Below are 18,465 nucleotides of genomic sequence, written 5' to 3'. Positions count from 1 at the left end.
GGTTCATCTCTAGAGTCATCAGTTACTCCTTCCTCATCGACTATGTAGCACTATTTACTTTTCCTGAATCTATATCTATTCTGGTTAGGCTTAAAATATTTCTTTAATCTTTCCTCAAACCTTGCATTCCTTTTAGCACATCTAGATGCAAAATGACCAATCTTGTTACATGCAAAACATTTAAAAGTTGCTTTTCCTTCATACTTACTTCCATTTGGTCCTTTAGGTACTCTTATAGCAAATAAGGCTTCAAGTTTCTCAAGTTCTTCATCTTCTTTCCTCGTGTCTTCCAATTTTTTTGCATATAGCATTTTCCAGCCACTTTTGCCGGTAGATGGTGATGATGATGATGATGCATGAAAAGTAGGTTTAGACTTTACATCTCCAGAAGATCCAAATTCCTCAAGCTCAAAAGAACATAATTTCCCAATTAGAATGTCTTTGTTAACCGAATTGTTTGCCATTGTTATTAACTCATTAATTATAGTTGCCTTCATCTTGTAAGCCGGTTGAAGGGCTCTCTAGGCTTTGGAAAATATTTCATATTCACATAGAAATACTCCACAACATTAATTTCCCATAACAATCTCATTTATTCTTTCCATAAATACAACAATTCTCTCATTATCTTCCATTTTCAAGTTTTCATATCTTACCCGGTAACCATCAAGTTTAGCAATTTTGATAGTAGGGTCACCTTTATTCAAAGTTTGTAATTTGTTCCACATAACCTTTGCCAATGATTTGTAAGTCAATCCCATGATCTGTTGATTAGTAAGTGCACACAAGAGGGCTTCTCTAGCTCTGCAATCATTTTCAATATTCTTATTCAAGTCTACAGTAGGAGGATTGACAGATGCCGGATCATAAGGTGTGTACCCTTTCTCAGTGATCTCCCAAATATCCTTGCCAAGACATCTAAGATGAGTCTCCATTCAAATTTTCCATATCCCATAATTTGTTCCATCAAGCTTAGGGATTTCTCTATTAGAATTCCCAAAGATACTGAGAGGGGGGGGGGGTGAATCAATATCTAACAGGTTAATGGATATTCTTATCTTATTAAATGAATTGTATCTCAAAATAGTGTACTCGTAAACCATAATTAATGCAATAAATAAGAACAATAACCACAATATAGAAAGCACACCATAACACAATATTTTTAATGAGGAAATCCAGTGTGGGAAAAACCTCAATGGGATTTGTGACCCACAATATTCGCTCACTAGCCAATAAGTGGATATTACTGATACAATAGGGGTCTACACATGTAGGAAGGCCAATTGCCTAAAGGTCACTACTTAAATACAAAAAGGGAAGTCTCACTAACTTACAAAAGTGGATTATATAAATCCAATTTCATGTACTTCTTTAGTTCAGCATCTTCTATGCTAGGTTTAGTACCAGTTTAAGCTCTTGCAATAATCATAAACCTTATTCCATAATCTACCTTAATATTTGCACATATTATCCATCTTGCATATTCTTATTAAAAATGTTCTATAAGATCTCATACTTATATATGAGCCTTATTACAATTCATGTTGTCGGCTTACAAAAAGATTTTGCAATTAAATATAAAATACAATAAACAAAATATTGTTGGCCATGGTGCCAGTAAACATCTTTCTTGCTGCCGCTGTCGGTGTCTGTGCCTGTGTCGGTATCTGTCAGTGCCATAGGATTGTAAGTTTTCCATCAATGAAAAAACCTTCAATCACCGACAATTTTTCATTGGAGTGTGCATTTGCCAACAATCTCCCCTTTTGGCATTGATGTCAACACTCATGAGAAAAAAACCAAAAAGTATATCCAAAAGTGTTTTCCAAAATTGTCTTACCAAAACTGTCAAAACTGTGTGCTCCCATATTTTTCTCATCCTCTACTACTCCCCCTTTGGCATCAATGACAAAGGCTATCATTCAATGTCAACTAAGTGTAGTTCCTGTCTAGATCCTTGGTGGGTTTACAAAAGCAACATTCAAACTATTGTAGAATTTTCCACTATCCTTTAGTGTTGCTTCAGTCCTTAGATTGTATCGGTGGGAAAGTGCATTTTCTCTTCCAGTGTCTTAAGTCCTAGAAAGAGAGCCTCATAAATATATTTCTCAAAGAGATGAGGATATCCAATTTAGGACTTAGTCTGCACTTAAGTTATTTTTCTTTAAACTTTAATCCCTCTTTATCTTTTAAAAGTTTTTCTATTTTCTCATCAAATCCGGTAATTTCCTGTTCTACTATCGATATTGAATCTGATGAACCTATTAAATTGTCAGCAATATTATTGATTTCCTTCTAAGCTATGCTGATCTCTTTATCTATATCTTCTATCAAAATGTTTGTTTTGCATGTATCTCTGTAGAGTTTCTTGAATTCCAAGATTGTCTTGCCTAGTACTGTTAATAAGGTATCCATATGTTCCTTATTTTTCTTGACTCTCTCCTCAAAGAATTTTTCCTTCTCTTTATTCATTTTCTCTTTGAATGTCTCCTCGTTGATTGGATAAATTGTTAGAAGATTGTCGGCTATGTACTTAGACAATGTATCTAATTGGCCTAAAGAATATTTATTCTCTATGTTACACTTGGGTGCAATCATCTTCAGAATTGGTAAGGTATCATCAATAGCCTTATATGCTAGTGCATTAAAATCTTTTATTTTCTTGATTGAATCTAGCAATACCTCTATCATATTAGTTGGTCTAAATTCAATCATAGAGGTTTCAAATGACTGTCCAACTACCTTCATAATTTGTAATCCATCGGTGGTAGTAATAGCATTGCTTTCCTTTCTCTGGAGGGTTAGTTTGTGTCTGCATTTTAGCTACCAAAGGTTTAGGTTTTTCAGTTGTAGTCAGTGGTACTATTTCTATATGTACCCATGAATCCTATTTCTCTACCCATTTCTCTGTACTCTCTACTGATGGTTTCTTTGATGGTGCCTCTGATGATTTTTCAGTGCTATCCACTGCCAGTTTTTCTGTTTGTGACTTTGTGTTTACTACTGGTTTCTCTGTGCTTACTCCTGAAATGTTTATAGCTGATATCTCCATAGATTTTTCATTGCTGTCAATTGTCAGTTGCTTAGTAGATACATCATTATGTACACCAGTACTGACTACTTTTCCTATATCCATTATTTGTTCAGTTTGTTGCTCACTCCCAATTTCAATGTCTCCAACTGTATCTTTAACATTTGTCTCAACTATTGTGTCTTCTACCAGTGGCTCAGTTTCCACATCTCTTTTCTCACTTGATTCCTTATCAACCACAATGTTTACTTCCCATGTGTTGATATTCATTGTGTACAACACTTTTGAATCAGGATTTGTATCTTCATGTGTTGTCTCCATACTCTTTGTTGCCGTTGGAGTATCAGCAGTTTGTGTCGGTGGAGTATCAGAGGAAGGTGGGGGTAAGTTATCTGTCACCTTTATGGTCATAGGTCCACCTACCTTATCTTTCCCCTTATCCTTATCCATTTCTTTTTGATAGACTTTAAAAGTCTTTGGTCTCTTAAGCTCTTCTTGTTTCTCTTTTTCAACAAAGAATATATCCCACTTGTCTGTAGTTTCTTTTGATATCTCATTAACTCTACCTGCCATTAGTGCTACATGTCAGTGACCAGTTGAGAATACTATTCGTTTTGCCTCACTTATTAATTCATCTATCTCTTGTGTTCATTTCATTGGGTGAACTGGAAGTAGTTTTTCTAGTTTGATCTTTTTATCCAATTCAGCAATTTCTACTCTTCTTTCTTCTAACCTTCTATATAAGTCATTGGGTATATCATCTACAACTTCCATTAAAAATTTCTTATACATATCAAGGTGTAAAATAACACTATTTTCTATACTTTCTTTTTCATCATTTGATAGTGTGTTATACAACTTGCTGATGTTTGACAATTTTCCATCTTCAGTTATCTCCCTCAAAAGTTTGTCCAGTGGAGGAACAACTTGTTTTTGTTTCCTCTTCTTTGGTGTCAACTTCCTTGCCAGAGGCCTAACTACTTGTTGTTTCTATCTTGTTCTTTTTGGTGTAGGAGCATGTGCCAGTGAGGGTTTTCTTTTTCTCTCTACCCTTTTGAACTCTACTTGTATCTCACTGTCAGAGGAGGTACCAACCGGTGAAAGATGTGTTTCTAGGTGTAGTCCTTCCAAGTCACTCTCCTTAATACCAGTTTTATTCAATATATCTTCCTTGTTGTTGAGTATGTCCAGAAGTTGTTTTTCTATAGGTATGTCAAAACCAAAATCCTTTCTTGTAATACCAAGAACTGGCTTGGTAATATATAACATTAAACATACAAGCAGGTTGCCAAATCTGAATGTACCTTTCTTATAACCTTTTATCTTCCCCAGATTGTCTATCAGTTCATCTTTCAACCATTTGCAAATATCACTTTGTGCATTGTTGTTTACCATGTCATAGGCACTTTTGATACATAAGCTAGAAATAGAGTTTAATCTATTGGCATTTGTAACATTGTATCCAAGAATCATGCTTATGAACCTTATGTTGATATCCTTAACATCATTTACTCTTAGGGATATCTTATCAAAGGTTGTGCTGGTTAGGGTTATTATAGTATCATTTGGAACCTTTTTAGTCTTGTCAGGCCTACTACCAGTGGAAGGTTCACTTGTCACTGCCCTAACTTCTTCTTTGGTTATCTTGTGAATTGAATCCAACCAAAAGAACTCTCCATGTACTCTTCTTAGCACAATCCTTATAACATCCTTCAGAAAATAAGGGATACTAAGAATTTCCACCAAACCTAGGGTTTGAATTATCTTGTGTTCTGGTTTGACATTTCCATTTTCATCACATATAACAGTCCTGTACGTGTTCTTAATCTCATCATCTCCTAGTTCCTCTATATGACAATGTATATAGATTCTAAGATCCTCAACATATGCAACTCCTTTGGGTATCTGTGAGAATGCTCCTAGGGTATCTTCTTTCTTCGCAATTTTGGGAATGATTTTAAATATGAGCCTAGGGCACTTAACAACTTCAATTATAGTAGGGTTTGCAATGAATTCAGGTGCAGAGGAGGAAGCCATTGTTATAAATACCTTAGTTTACCTTTAGGTATGAGTGCTTGAATGATTTGCTTCACTTCTCATTGTGGATACCTTTGCTTGGGATTTTCATGATCTTAGGAAATTTAAATGCTCGGTGAATGAAAAAAGAGCCAAAACACTTGCTTTATTTTGTCATTTCCTTTAACTTCCACATTTAATGTCTGTCGGTTAAGTGAAAACTTAACTCATTTGTCGGTAAAGAAGCATTTCATCTTCTTATCACCAACCAAGGGTAAACTATAATGTTTTGCATTTGCTGCCATACCCCCAAAAGGTTTCTTTTTATTTAGATGAAGAATCTCCTACCGGTGGAGTGATACTTTATTCTACTGGTGAAGGGATAGCTTCATTAACATTCATATCTGACTTTCTAATCCATTGTTTTGAAAATTCTTGCTTTACTTCTTCAACCTTTTCTTTACCTTTCAAACTAGGTCCTTTGTTATTTGTCGGTGATGCCTTACTTCTACAAAATTTCACAATATGTCCAATTTGTTGAAATAATAACAAGTCACATTGTTATATAATTTTTTCGAATGGAGAACGGGAGAGCTGGAGGGGTTTCTTGCAAAGGAGTTGTAGAAGATGGGGAAGATGGTGTTGTAGATGAGGATGATTTCCTTCATTTCCTCCTTTCACCTTCTGTGCTATCTGATGGGGCTCTTCATGGCTCTTCTTTGCTAGATTGGTGGGTGGAGGAGTTTGGTATAGAGGAAGGAGTGGAGGTTGTGGCAGGGATGGAGGCGGTTTAGCATGGGTTTTTGGTGGCCTCTATTTTTGGTTATCAGGGGTGTGCGGTGGTTCCTATCAATGGCCTTTTTTCTGCTCTTTCTTTCATGGGTGGTGTTCTCCTACCTATGTCTGGCATGGTGTCTAGGCAGATCTGGGACCCTGGTGGATCTCTTGTGGAGAGACTCTATGTGTTCTCTCCTTTCCTTTGTGCTGAGGATTTGTTGTTGTTCTCACCTTTGGCGCTCTAGTTCTTCGAAGGAGCTTCTTTTTTCGGTTCTTCTTTGTTAGGCTACTCTCCTATGGAGGTGGAGAGTTGTCTTTGGTGTGAACCTTTGATAGGGGTTTCTTGGCTCTTGTTCTTTTCCCCCCCTTGTCTATTAGAGGTGAATATATTTCCTATGGAGGTGGACATTTGATGGAGGGGAAAGGGTTGGTTTCTGTTAGAGTAAAGTAATTAATTAACTTTGCTCTCCTCTTAAGATTTCTCTTTATGCATACATTAGTCATTTAATAATTAATATTTAATTATTAAATTCTCACACCTTAGGGTTAGGTTTTCCTTTTGGTGTTGATCTCCTTTATAAGGATTGATCTCTTGTATTATTCAGATTCTTGATTCATTTTTTCTCTGATAATACATCTTTTCTCTTTGTCAGAGCCAAAACCCTTGTATTCGTTCTCTCTCTTTCTCTGTGACAGGTTTCTTGCATGCAGGTTTCTTTTGGGTTCTGTGGATTTGTATTTCTCAAATCCTACATGGTATCAGAGCTGGATCTGCTGCAACTTGTTCAGACTTTTGAAAGATTTTGAGATCCAGGTTTTGGTTGCATCAGATCTGTATTTGTCTTTTGTTTTTTATTTTGGAATAGGGGGTATTTTTTTTCGGTGCACTTTGAGCCCAAACGGACCTCACCATTGAGCTCGTAGCACCCAAAAACCCCTATTTCCATATAAAATTCATCCAATTTGGACACAGTTGCACCAGGAGGCAAATTTTTTTTGCCCCAAGGCCGTACGGCCCTAGGGCACGAAAACTGAGGTGCATATTCAACAAAAAAATAAAAAAAAAATAAAAACCACAGTTTTTTAAACAAAACAGGGCGCAGATAGTGAAACCGCCACGCCATCGCTCCGCAGCTCGGTGGCCACTGCCGCCGGCGGTAACCCGCCCACGCGCCCACCCGCCGCCTGCGCGCAGCCAGCCGCCCACCCGCAGCCCGCGCCCGGCCAACGCTCAGCCCACGCCCAGCCATTGCGCCGCCCATCGCCACAGCGCCACCCCCGCGCTGCCGCCCTCCTGCGCCTGACCCTGGTTGCCCAGAGGACCAGGGGCTTATTTTTTTAAGCCCTTGAGGGCTTAAAGGCCCATCTGGGTCCCTTTAGGAGCAGTTTTACAAAATCGGGCATAACTTGGGTGTCCGATCTCCGTTTTTCGAAAACAAATAGGCATTGGAAAGATGGTTCCGAGCCCGATCTAATTGATGTAGGTCTTTTTCTCTGATTTTGCCATTTTGCGGTGTTTTTTTCCAGTCAAAGTCAGAACAAGTTTTTTGCACTCCAGGAGCCATATCTTTTGCATACGGACTCCGTTTTTCGCAAGCGAATAGGCGTCGGAAAGGTGGTTCTATTCTCTTTCCAGATCTATAGTCTATTTCATCAGAAAATTCTTTAGGTGCTCCAAATTTTGTCTCAACCTGTTATTACTTTCTATCATTTTCTGGCTTTCAGTTTGTACTGGGGATTAGTTTTTTGCATTGTGGGGGGATGTTTTCTCTTGCTTTCTGTTATTTACATCAGAAAACTAGAATTTACAAACACCAATACAAAAAAAATCAAACCCCCTTCTGCATCTTCTGTCTAGTTCTGAAAGACCATTTAATAATAATTAAAAATTCAGAGCAGTTGAGGCACAGTTCACAGGATGGCAGACAGACCTATTGAATCTCTCACACCACATAATTACCACACTTGGAAGGGTCGCATGATGAATCTTCTCCAGTCAAAAGGGTTATGGTCCTGTTTGGATGAGGTTCAGCCTCAGTTGACACATCCTTTTGAGATTATGCAGCACAGGAACAATATGGATCAGGCTATGGGATTGATGGCTTTACACATTTCCGACAGTCTCCAGTTTCATCTTGAGGGTTGTATCACTCCTCGAGCCATTTGGATCAAGTTTGAATGACTTTTTGGTACTGTCAATGAGTTCAGAGCTTTGTAGCTTGAGGCAGAGTTAACTTCCTTGGTACCTGATTCGTTTCCTTCTATTGAGAACTTTCTGATGAAGTTCAAATAGCAAAGATCTATCTTGCAGGGTTGTGGTAAGACTAAGACTGATACAGAGTGCATTTTCCTGATTCTCTCCAAGCTTCGGGGTCCATTTCAGATCTTTTCTTTGACCTTCTATTCCACCATGGATGCCTTGGGTGCTCGCCATGTCATGCCTTCTTTTGAGGTCTTTTGTGATCGTCTGACTCATGAGCAAGCTAAGCTTAAGCAGTTGGATTCCCTTTCAGGTTCACAGAACCAAGCATTGGTAGCCCAGTCCTCCAAAGGAAAATAGAAGCAGAAACCGAAGCCTAAGAAAGATTCAGAGGCTAGTGAGAATCCCTCCAAGCCACCACCTAAGTTTGATTCAAAACCACAGTCCAATTCTAAACAGGGCAAATCTTCAAAGTCTGGTGAGTCTTCCTCCAAGACTAAGAAGAAATCAGGTGATCCTTGCAGCTTTTGTGGCAAGGAAGGACATCCCGTTTCCAGGTGTTGGAAACGTTTAGAGGCTTTGGAGGAAGCCATGCAGCAACATAATATCAGTGCACCACAGCCTCCTTCACAGCCCACAGGGAAAGGTCATGCTCTTTCTGCATGAGCATTGTCCTCAGCGTCCACTTGGATTCTAGATTCTGGTGCCTCTCACCATATGACACACACACAGGATTTGGTCACCGCTCTTGCTCCTACAAGCACTAGACATATTGTAGTTGGTGACTCAACACAACTTTCCATTCAGGGTTCTGGTACTGTTTCATTAGATGGTGGTTGTCTTCAGGATGTGCTTTTGGTTCCTGACATTTCGACAAACCTTCTATCCATTTATCAGATTTGCCACTCTGGCTCTGGTAAGACAGTTGAGTTCTCTCCACATGATGTGGTTATTCGAGATCTTCATGATCCTGACTTGGTTGTGGCTACTGGGAGTGTGGATTCTGCATCTCACTTATATAGTTTTGATGGTATTGTTGACAGCTTTCCATGAGTGACTATCGGTAAGGATCTTTTTATTGGCTTGCTCGAATTCGTATTCATAAACCGCTCTGCCTGGAGTAAACTATAACATTGAATGAGATTGGTGGTATGCTTCAACCAGTAAAGGTTGCTCCGATGGGCACTTGGATTCGCTACTATGGGCACCTTCTAGCTAATTAGATTGGTTGAAAATGCTTGGATACACTTTCTATTTAAGTAGTCCTGTTATTATTTATTTACCATCTACTCTAGTTAGCCTATACTACTTTTACTAGACCTTCAATATTCTAGTGCAGGTCCAGCTAGTTATGATTTAGTTCAAACACAATTGGTTCCTCTCTTATAGCACATGCAGATTCAGTGAGCAGGCTTTGGCATGAGCATTTTGGTCATGTCAATTACAGATATCTACAGCAGATGAGTACACAGGCACTTGTGATTGGGCTTCCACAGATTTCTTGTATAGATGGTGTATGTTGTGGTTGTGTCCTTGGCAAACATCATCGAGATCCTTTTCCTAAGGGTCGAGCCTCTCGTGCTAGGGCAGCCCTAGAGTTGGTACACAGTGATCTTATGTCCTTTCCGACTCCTTCTTTTTCAGAGGCCCGTTATGTACTCACTTTTATTGATGACTTCTCTAGACGTACATGGGTGTACTTTCTTAAGTACAAGTCTGATGTCTTTGACTCTTTCAGGAAGTTTAAGACATTTGTGGAGAAGCAATCTGGACTTTCTATCAGGAGGATATGCCCAGATAATGGGGGGGAGTATGTAAATCAGGCTTTCAGAGATTTTTGCACTGAGCATGGTTTACAGCATCAGTTTACAGTTCCTTATACCCCTCAACAGAATGGTGTTGCTGAGAGAAAGAACAGAACCTTATGCGAGATGGCAAATTGTATGATACAGTCTCGAGCTATGAGTTCTTCATTTTGGGCTGAGGCAGTCAATTGTGCCAATTATATTTAGAATCGAATGCCCCATAAGGCATTACGACATATGACTCCTGAGGAGGCTTGGACCCATGTCAAGCCTGATGTTTCTACATTCTGAGTTTTTGGTAGTGAGGCTTGGGCATTTATTCCTGATGCTCAGCGGATAGCCATGGAGAGGAAGAACCAACCACTCATATTTGTTGGCTACTGTGAGGATGTTAAGGCATACAGGTTGCTTGATCCTGATTCCAGAGAGGTCTTGTTTCGGCGGGATGTCCAGTTTGATGAGTGCTATCCTCAGATGGATTCTCCATCACCAGCTTCTCCCTCATTGCCTACTCCTTCCTCCTCATCTCTTGAGGATTAATTATCTCTTGAGGATGATGTAGATCATGATCCACCATCTCCACCACCACCAGTTGCTCCGTCTTTGCCGAAGTGGGCCCGTGATACTGTTGAAGCAGCTAGTTCTTTGGTAGGTGATCCTTCAGATACTCGTCGCACTCGTGCTTAGACATCTGGTTCTAGTCTTTTGAGTCATACCCTTTCAGATGATCCTCAAAAGTTTTTAGAGGTGAAAGGACACCCAGAGTGGGATAGGGCCATGGATGAGGAGTATTCTTCTTTGATGAAGAATCATACTTGGGATCTTTGTCCTCTTCCTAAGGGAAGAAAGTTGGTTCGGTGCAAGTGGGTGTATCGTACCAGGTATGTTGCAGATGGTTCTATTGATAAGTATAAGGCCCGTCTTATTTCGAAGGGGTTTTCTCAGGTAGAGGGTATTGACTACTCTGAGACCTTTGCTCCTGTTGCCAAGATGAATTCTATACGCCTGGTACTTTCACTTGCAGCTTCACAGGGATGGACAGTGTTTCAGATGGATGTGAAGAGTGCCTTCTTGCATGGAGACCTACATGAGGAGATCTATATGGAGCAGCCTCAGGGTTTTGTGCAGGACACTTCTTTGGTTTGCAGACTTCGACGTTCATTGTATGGTCTCAAACAAGCCCCCAGGGCTTGGTATGAGAAGATGGACTCCTTCTTGCTTTCCTCGCACTTCACACGTTGTCATTCCGATCATACAATCTATATTCAGTGTCAGGAGGGTGATCTTTTGATTCTAGTGCTATATGTAGATGATCTCATCATTATAGGTAGCTCATCCTCCATGATTCAGAGTGTTCAGAGAGCTTTGATGGAGCAATTTGAGATGACCGATCTTGGTCTCTTGCACTTCTTTCTGGGTCTATAGGTTATTCAGTCTTCGGATGGGATTTCCATTTTTCAAGAGAAGTATGCTCTTGATATGCTTCAGCGATTTGGCATGCTTGATTGCAAGTCTGCCCCCACTCCATTTCAGTCAGGTGTTGTTTTGTCTTCCACTTGCTCTACTCCTTCAGTAGACCCCACTTTATATAGGCAGTTGGTTGGCAGTCGGTTGTACCTGACACATTCTCGTCCTGATCTTTCCTTTGCAGTTGGCCTTGTCTCTCGGTTCTCCCATGATCCTCATGAGAGCCATTGGCAAGAAGCCAAACGTATTTTGAGATATATTCAGGGCACCACACATTATGGCATTCACTACTCTTCAGGATCCCCTCACATCATTGGCTTCACTGACTCCGATTGGGCTGGTGATGTCAATGATCGGAAGTCTACTTCTGGCTTCGTTTTTTGCCTTGGTTCTGGTCCTATTACATGGTCTTGTAAGAAGCAGTCTACTATTGCATTATCATCTACAGAGGCTGAGTACCAAGCAGCAGTGTTAGCCAGTCAGGAGGTTTTATGGCTTCGGCAGTCACTGACAGAGTTTGGGTTTCCTTCAGATTGTCCCACTATTCTTTGGTGTGACAACCAGAGTGCCATTCACATTTCACACAACCCAGTGGAGCATCAGCGGACAAAGAATATTGAAATCCACATGCACTTCATCAGAAAGTTGATTTAGGATGGTTCTCTCATCTTGGAGTATATTCCTACAGAGGAGCAGGTTGCTGACATCTTCACTAAACCTTTGGCATCTCCGCGCTATCTTCAGTTGTGCTCAATGCTTGGGGTGAAGGAAGTTGTCCTTGGGGGGTCTCAGTGAGGCCTTCCTTCCTTCATGTTTTCTTTTCAGCATGATTCTTTATCTCTTTTTGGAGAGGAGTTTTTTCCCACTGGGTTTTCTCCTTTACTCCGCTTTATAGAGATTTTCTTGTATTCGGGTACCTCATTAGGCCTTGTTGCCGGGACCCTCTTTTGCATTGTAGTTCCTTTGCTTTCTTCTGCATTGTTTGTAGCTACATTGTAGCTCATCTTAAGGGGGGGTGTTAGAGTAAAGTAATTAATTAACTTTGCTCTCCTCTTAAGATTTCTCTTTATGCATACATTATTCATTTAATAATTAATATTTAATTATTAAATGCTCACACCTTAGGGTTAGGTTTTCCTTTTGGTGTTGATCTCCTTTATAAGGATTGATCTCTTGTATTATTCAAATTCTTGATTCATTTTTTCTCTGATAATACATCTTTTCTCTTTGTCAGAGCCAAAACCCTTGTATTCGTTCTCTCTCTTTCTCTGTGACAGGTTTCTTGCATGCAAGTTTCTTTTGGGTTCTGTGGATTTGTATTTCTCAAATCCTACATTTTCTGCTTGCTACTGGAGAGTGTTGGTTGTTGTCTTTTTTCTTCATTCTTCGTCTTGTAGAGGTGGGGCTCTTTCCTATTGAGGTGGAGAGATGGAATGTTGGGGATTTTCAACTTTTGGTGCTCCTCTTGCTGCTGGCTATGGATGCCTATTTCTTCTCTCATGGGAGTCTCCTTGGGTGGGTTTGGAAGTTCTTTTTTCTAGACTCCCAGCTTGTCTCCTGAATTGGTTCCTTTTTGTTGTTTCTTGGTTTGGCCTCCTTCCTTCTGGTTTTTGGGGTCTTTGTTCCCCCTTTTTGTAGTTCTGGGTTCCTGGTTTATCTTATAGGTAGGTCGATTGCTAATAGTTTTAAAGGGCCTAGTCTATCTTTCTGTCATCTTTGGTTTTGGAAAAATACCATGTTTGGAGTTCTGAGCTCATCATTTAAGGTGTAGGGTGCCTGGAAAAACTCATAGTTGTTGGTTTTGGGTTCCATTTTAAAACCTAGTTTGAAGGTTGAGGGAGCCTTTCAAAACCCCTACTAGCCATATTCAAATTGTATGAATATCTGTTGTAATCTGATGTTGTTATTGAAGGTTAGGGGTACGTTTCAAAACCCTAATAGTTGGTTGAGGGTGCTTGTTATAGCCTCTATTATTACTGTTTCATGCTATAGTTTGGAGTTGTAGCTTTGTTGGGTGTGGTGTGACTATGCTGGTTGTTGTTGGTTTTAGTCATCTTTGCTGGATTTTGGCTACGGTTTTTCATTATTTATTTCTTTTAGCAGCCCGCTTTGTTGGGTTCTAGATCCCGATAAAATCTATTGGGTTTCAGGTTGCTCCAAAACCTGTTGTATGGGGTTTTGGGTCCCCTCAAAACTTGTTTTTCCCCTAATAAAAAACAAGTCACATTGTTTTTCTGAATTGCTTTTCCATATCCTATGCTAGTATGTGTTCTGTATTGATTAGATAAGTGTCCAAATCTTCCACAAACATAACATCTTACATTCATTCTGCAATTTTTTGAGCTGTGACCACCTTTATTACATTTAGAACATTGACTGGTGGGTGCATTGGTGTTTTGATAGTTTCTAGATCTACATTGATTTTCTCTATGAACATACTTGTTACAGTTAAAGCATTTTCCATTAAATTTATAAGCATTAGGTTGTCTTACCGATTTGCTGTGATCATGATTGTTTGCAGTGCCAGAGCTTTCACCAACTTCAAAGCCAAGTCCATTAGTGTCTCTATTAGGTTTTTGATTTTTCAGCATGTCATCAAATTCTTTTAAACTTTTCTTTAATTTCTCCTTGTGTTGATTTTCAGTAGCCAACTCATTTTCCAAGAAATCCTTCTATCTCATGAGTTCAGTTTTATCATGTTCCAAGTGAATCATATCTATTTTTAACATATCATTCTCATGGCTGAGTCTTAGATTTACATTTGCAGCATCATTGATTCTTCTAGCCAAATCATCTTCATTCTTCTTTTTGTTTTTAGTGTCTTTACAAAATCTCATGGTCATGTCTTGCATCTCATTTCTCAAAGACATATTCTCTTGTTTCAGTTGCTTACCAAATCATTAAGAGTCTCTTTTTCATCATCATCACCCTGTATCTTCCCATCAAGTTCTCTTCTTTTGTTCCTAGCAATAGTAAGATTCTCTTGAAGTCCTCGAATGATTTCCTATGCAGCCTTCAGATCATCTTCAAGTTTTATATTTTTCAAGTTTTTTGCATCATAATCTATAAGAGATGTTTCCTGTTGCTTTCTTCGATTATCCAGCTGTACCGGTGTCAAAATATTCCTCAAGCTATTAGGCTTTTGAAAATAGATGACTAGGCTCTAATACCAATTGTTAGGATTCCCAAAGATACTAAGAGGGGGGGGGGGTGAATCAGTATCTCACTGGTTAATGGAATTTCTTATCTTATTAAATGAATTGTATCTCAAAACATTGTACCAGTAAACTAGAATTAATGTAATAAATAAGAACAATAACCACAACATAGAAATCACACCATAACACAATATTTTTAACGAGGAAACCTAGTGTGGGAAAAACCTTGGTGGGATTTGTGACCCACAATATTCACTCACTAGCCAATAATTGAATATTACTGATACAATAGGGGTCTGCATGTGCAGGAAGGCCAACTACCTAAAGCTCACTGATTAAATACAAAAAGGGAAGTCTCACTGACTTACAAAAGTGGATTATATAAATCCAATGTCATGTACTACTTTGGTTTAGCATCTGCTATGCTAGGTTCAGTATCGGTTTAAGGTCTTGCAATAATCGTAAACCTTATTCCACAATCTACCTTAATATTCGCAGATATTATCCATCTTGCATATTCCTATTACAAATTTTCTATAAGATCTCATACTTATATATGAGCCTTATTACAATTCACCTTGTTGGCTTACAAAAATATTTTACAATTAAATACAAAATACAATAAACAAAATCTTATCGGCCATGGTGCCGGTAAACATCTTTACCACTGCCACTGCCGGTGTCTATGCCTTTGCCGGTGTTTGGCGGTGCCATAGGATTGTAAGGTTTCCATCAATGAAAATACCTTCAATCACCTACAATCTATCATTGGAATTTGCATTTGCCAACATTCTCTTTTGAAAATAGTTGTCGGTGGATTAGAAGTGTTAGTTTCAATAGGATCTACCTCAAACGGTTAAGCTTTTGCAAAAGAGGACTACTCATGAGTTGAATGAGTTGTGGTTGTAGTTAGATGATTTCCTAGCTAAGGGATTCATTTGTCATAGTTTTTCCCCATGGGAAGCACTCATGTTGTTTATTAAGAAGAAGGATATCTCTTCGCTTTTGTAGAGATTACTAGGAACTGAATAAGGTGATGGTGAAGAATCATGATCCTTTGCTAAGGATTGATGAATTATTTTATTAGATTAAGGACTCTAAGGTCTTCTCTAACATAGACCTTAAGTTGAGATATCATTAGTTGTTGATTTGTGAGGCAAACATTCATTAGACAATATTTCGTACTCGATATGGGCATTATGAGTTTACAGTGATTCCATTTGTGGTTACTAATGCACCCTCAAATTTTAAGAGTTTAATGATGGAGTATTCATAACCTATATTGATAGGTTTGTCTTTGTGTTCCCTAATGATATATTGGTATATTCGAGGACCGTGGAGGAGCATGAGGAGCATATGAGGCAAGTGTTGTAGTGTCTTCGTGGGAGTTAGTTGTATGTAAATTTTGCTAAGTGTGAGTTCTTCCAGACCGAGGTAAAGTATCTTGGCCATTTTAAGAGAGTCTATTGTAGAGGATCCCTCTAATATTTAGGAAATTGTGGAATGGCCAACACCAACTAATGTGGTCAAGGTTCACAATTTTATGTGCCTTGCAAGATATTATCATCATTTTCTTGAAGGTTTTCTGAATATTTCTCATCCTATCACTTCTCTTTAGATGAAACAGATGAATTTGGTTTTGTCTATTAGTGTGAGGCATATTTCCAGATCCTGAAGGAGTGATTGACTAGTGCACCTATTTTAGTAGTGCTAGTTCCAACTAGAGATTTTGTGGTGTGCAGAGATGCTTCCTTGGAGGGTTTCTTATGTAGGATGGTTGTGTGATTTCTTATGAGTCATGTAAACTCAAAGACCATGAGTTGAACTATCCCACTAATATTTTAGAGTTATTCATGCTCTGGTGAGATAGAGGCATTTTCTTCTTGGGCATAAGTTTGAGTTGCATAGTGATCATCATACTTTGCAATACAACTTAATTGAGTCAAACTTGAATGCGAGGCAGCGTTGGTGGATGGAGTTACTTTGTGAGTATGATTTTGAGGTCAAGTATATTCAGGGTAAGGAGAATGTTGTTGCAAATATGTTGAGTCACATGAGGAATCAGTTATTAGTAATGATTCTCTATAAAGATTTGAGGAGTCAGATTCTTAGTATGCTTCCTTTGAATTCTTGGTACTAGGAGGTTAGAGGGAAGATTTCTTCAAGGAGAGCCCTTGAGGGGATATTTGTAGGCTATTCATTAGAGTTATATGGTCCTCTTCATTGTTTGGGACATATATATGTTCCACCTTTAGATGGACTTTGTACTTTGATTTTGATAGAGGCACATCATGCACCTTACTTGACACATTTAAGTGTCAAGAAGATGCATGCAGATCTTAGAGATTTGTATCATTGGTTTGGTATGAGTCATGATATAGTGGATTTATGTCTTGATGTTTGGTGTGTAAGTAGGTGAAGGTAGAGCATCACCATCCCACATGTTTATTGTAGTCAAACCTAGTCCCATATTGGAATTCAGATATCATATTGATGGAGTTCTTAGTTGGTTTGCCAATGTCTTCTCATTATCATGATGCTATCATGATCAACATTTATAGGTTTACCAAGGTGACACACTTCTCTTTGATTCGATCTTCCTATATAGTAGCGACAATGGCTTGATTTTTAATGGAAGATATAGTGATATTGCATGGTATTCCATGTCAGATTATATCAGATCATGATCTAGTATTCACTTTAGTATTGTGGACCTCTCTTTAGCATGATTTAGGAGATTAGTTGAACTTTAGTTTATCATATTCTTAAGACAAATAGAGAGATTGCAAGAGTTAATAAAGTTCTCAAGGATATGCTTCAGATGCATGTTATGGATCAACAATCTAGATGGGAGGACTACCTATATATGGTGGAGTTTTCTTATATTAATGGATATGATAGTTCGATTGGCATGTTTCATTTTTAGGTTTTATATGGGCGACCTTGTCTTATGCCTTTGAGTTGGGATCATTTGAAGGATAGAGTGCTTTTGGGATCAAAGGTGGTGTAGGATATGAAGCAATAGGTGACTCGTATTTGAGAGCATTTGGTGGTAGTATAGAATAGGTAAAAGAAGTATGTAGATGATCATCCTGTGGATTAATAGATTTCAATGAGTGACAAGGTCTTTTTGAGTGTTTGTCCACGAAAGAGTCCTATTCGATATGGAAACTACTCTAAGTTGGTACCTCATTTTATTGGACCATTTGAGATTTTGGAGAGGATTGGTCCTATAACTTATTTCCTTGCCTGGTCAGACAACTTGTCTTGCATCCATGATGTTTTTCATGTATCATTTTTTAGGTCATATTTTCTTGATGTGACCCATGTTTTGGAATGGAATGCCTTGGAAGTAGAGGATGGGAAACTTCCTTTGGAGCTCGTATGCATTCTATAGCATTGGGGATTGACCCTCAGGGGTCATGACATAGAGAAAGTAAGGGTCTAATGGGAACCTAATGATGATTCTTAAGTAACTTGGGATGATGGAATGTGGATGATAGAGATATTTCCCTACTTATTCTTAGGCTTCCAAGAGTAAGCCTAGGCCAAGGGAGGTAGGATGTAGTGCTCCTTCCCAATTCATCTTTCTTTTGTGCATCAATAGACTTTTTTAGATCCTTTTATGATGCTTTGGTAGATGCTCATGGCTCTATTTATATCTCATATGCTTATAGTTTATGCTAGATATCTCATATTGATATTTGATACACTATAATTTATGTGGATAATGATATATCCTAGTTTACTATGATGGATGGATGCACATTTACTGATCTCACTCATTTTATACATGTGTGATTTATTTTGTTTATAATGAATGATGGAGCCTTTCTAGTGCTAACCCTACTTAATGATTATATTGGATAAGATGATGTTATGACTATTGTGTTTTCTTTACTAATATATTCATGATAGAGATGATGTCATACCACTCGTCACAAGAATGATATGGCATCGTGATTCTCTTTCACTTGTCTGGTTATTTCTAGATATATGTAATGTATA

This window comes from Cryptomeria japonica, chromosome 1 (assembly GCF_030272615.1).
Source record: "Cryptomeria japonica chromosome 1, Sugi_1.0, whole genome shotgun sequence".
In the NCBI taxonomy this organism is placed as follows: Eukaryota; Viridiplantae; Streptophyta; class Pinopsida; order Cupressales; family Cupressaceae; genus Cryptomeria; species Cryptomeria japonica.
This window is presented reverse-complemented; position numbering follows the sequence as displayed.